At 42.3% G+C, this 3,053-nt stretch overlaps 1 non-coding gene across 1 annotated transcript; it reads left to right on the top strand.

Annotated features, from left to right (window-relative positions):
• Nucleotides 1-2,260: 2,260 nt before the first annotated feature.
• Nucleotides 2,261-2,342, top strand: trnas-cga (transfer RNA serine (anticodon CGA)). The gene has a single exon. It is a non-coding gene; the product is annotated as a tRNA-Ser (tRNA).
• The last annotated feature ends 711 nt before the right edge of the window (nucleotides 2,343-3,053 follow it).

The raw sequence follows: 3,053 nt of genomic DNA, 5'->3' as shown, positions 1-3,053 counted from the left end.
ACTTAAAGGCCTTAACTGGCCCGCTCAAGAGTCACTGCATTATGTTGTGTAGAGAAAAGTGATTATCAGAACAATGAAAGGTTGCCTTTCTGCTGGCGTTTTGGAAGGTGACTGCTTTTTATTCCTAACAAGAAGCAAGACTCATGTCAATGAAATGTTCCTCCACTCAAAGAGCTGTTATGTGCACTGTTAGAATAGTGCAGCTGAATTGTTCTCATTATGACTTTCTAGTAAGAATTACTCAGCTCTCTAGACCACAAGAGTTGCCAAGCCGCCATGAAAGGATCCCAGACATTTTTGGAGAATTCCTAACCTGCCAAGAGCAACTCAACCATGAAAATCCATATTAATTGTAGACATCGTGGAGAATTAACTTTAGGTTAATTGGGTCCATGCGTTTCTGGCTGAACAGCCTTTATATCCGAGGGGTTGATGAGAACTCTGGAGCCTAGACAGCTCATTCGGTAGAGGGTCAGACTTTTAATATGAGGGTCCACTGTTCAAGTGTCTTTTTGTGTGATAGTTTGACAGCTTTTAGTGAGCCAAAATTAGCAGTAACTTTCCCATTCTAAGTGATCAACCTCTTGATATTTTGGATGTGTGTACCCTCCAAAAGGTGTTATATGCCTGTTAAATTTTTTCACCATGGGATTTAGGTTTGGCCACTGGAGGGCTAGGTGAGGGCTGAAGTGAGAGCGAACTGGCAGAGGTGCTGCTTTGAACGTACCGCTGGCAGGCTTTGCCTGGCCAAGCAGTTCTACCTTTGGATTGGGCAGCATTGATGAGAGGAACCGTAAAAATGTAAATACCTTTTCAGTTTTCTTGTAGTTGTGGCTGAGTGGTTAAGACAATAGACTTAAAATCCATTGGGGTCTCCCCATGCAGATTTGAATTCTCCTGACTACGTTGCTGCTTTTCCCCACTCTTTTAGGGTTGTAATCGTTAATGAAAATGGTTGTGACAGTGTTATGACAGTTGAAAAGGATTGTTGTCCATATATGCTACAGAACTTCTTTTAAATGTACACTGCACAGGCAAGTGATCCAAAGGCTTCCTACATTTTGGCAGGTCTGAGCAGGAAATTTCAGCACGTTTCGAGTGGTGCGCTGTGATCATATAGAGGTTAGTATTCTCGTTGTGGCCGCAGCGAATCCAGTTCACGGCAGTTTTTTCTGTTAGACTAAGAAATCAAGATACTTTTTCCACATCTACTCACCCAAATCCTTCATTTGGTTGTTTGCATGGCTTCTCCTCAGCGGTGACCTGTTCTTTATAAATTCAGCCAAAAGCATGCAGATGTGCGTAGTCGGGGTTGAGTGGTTGAGGCAATGGACTAGAAAATCCTCGGGGACTCCCTGTGCAGGTTCAAACTCTGCTGTGCTTTTGTTTTCGACTCTTGGTTTAGAGTGGTCGTCGCTTTTATGCATTAATAATGCCTTTGGCCCTAACTTTGTACAAGCTTTTTTCAATTTCCCTTGCTGACCCGCATCTAGTTTCGAGCCTGAAGTGGGCAATGTTCTAAAAGGCACAAGTCGTCTCTTTATCTGTACGTACACTTCAGGCATAAGGATCTGTGGCTTTGGTACCCCCTGATGACTTAAAGGCCTTTACTAGCCAGCTCAAGAATCACTGCAGTATTTTGAGTAGAGAAACATGTGTATCAGAACTATGAAAGTTTGCATTTCTTCTGGCGTTTTGGAAGATGACTGCTTTTTCCAAGATTTGTAATCATTCCTACTTGCCAAGAGCAGCTCAACGTTCTCAATGCTTATTGATTCTAGACTTCACTGCAAATTGTCTTAAGGTTAAAATGGGTCATGCAGTTTTTGGCATTACTTCCTTTATCTGCCAGGGGGTTGTGACAAGCAGAATATTCCTGGATTGCTCAGTCGATAAAGCATCAGACTTTTAAGCTTTGGGTTCTGGTATCAAGTCCCTGTTTGGGTGATTGTCTGTCTATCTGTAATGAGGCTATGATAGCTACAAATCTCTCATACTAAATGACCAACTGTTTGCTCTTTTCGATGTGATTAACCTACAAAAGTTGTTACATGCCTGTTTAATTACTTCACCATTGGATTAAGGTTTAGCCACCTGGAAGACTAGGTGGCAATCTTACCCGGGAAGTGAGAGCGAACTGGCAGAGGTTCTGCTTTGAAATTACCACTGTCAAGCTTTGCCTAGCCATAAAGTGCTGCCCTTTGAATGTGCCCTATTGATAAAAGGAATGCTAAAATTATGCATTTCTTTATTCTTTCAAGTAGTTGTGGCCGAGTGGTTAAGGCGATGGACTCGAAATCCATTGGGGTTTCCCCACGCAGGTTCAAACCCTGCCAACTACGTTTGAAAATTGCTGTGTGTTTGTTTTCCTTTCATGATTTGCAGTGGGTGTCATTGAGATTCATAAATGATGTCTTTGGCCCTATCTTTGCAAAAGCATATTTTCAATATCCCTTGCCTACTCGTGTCTGGTTTCTAGCCTGAACTGGGTAATGTTCTAAAAGACACGAGTCGTCTCTTTATTAGTCCATACACTTCAGGCATTAGGATCTGCGTATGTGGTATGCCTGATAACTTAAAGGCCTTAACTGGCCCGCTCAAGAGTCACTGCATTATGTTGTGTAGAGAAAAGTGATTATCAGAACAATGAAAGGTTGCCTTTCTGCTGGCGTTTTAGAAGGTGACTGCTTTTTATTCCTAACAAGAAACAAGACTCATGTCAATGAAATGTTCCTCCACTCAAAGAGCTGTTATGTGCACTGTTAGAATAGTGCAGCTGAATTGTTCTCATTATGACTTTCTAGTAAGAATTACTTGGCTCTCTAGACCACAAGAGTTGCCAAGCCACCATGAAAGGATCCCAGACATTTTTGGAGAATTCCTAACCTGCCAAGAGCAACTCAACCATGTAAATCCATATTAATTGTAGACATCGTGGAGAATTAACTTTAGGTTAATTGGGTCCATGCATTTCTGGCTGAACAGCCTTTATATCCGAGGGGGTTGATGAGAACTCTGGAGCCCAGACAGCTCATTCGGTAGAGGGTCAGACG

Source organism: Xyrauchen texanus, chromosome 28, assembly GCF_025860055.1.
Source record: "Xyrauchen texanus isolate HMW12.3.18 chromosome 28, RBS_HiC_50CHRs, whole genome shotgun sequence".
Taxonomy (NCBI): Eukaryota; Metazoa; Chordata; class Actinopteri; order Cypriniformes; family Catostomidae; genus Xyrauchen; species Xyrauchen texanus.
Note: the sequence above shows the minus strand (reverse complement) of the source record. Positions and strands in the feature narration are given on the sequence as shown.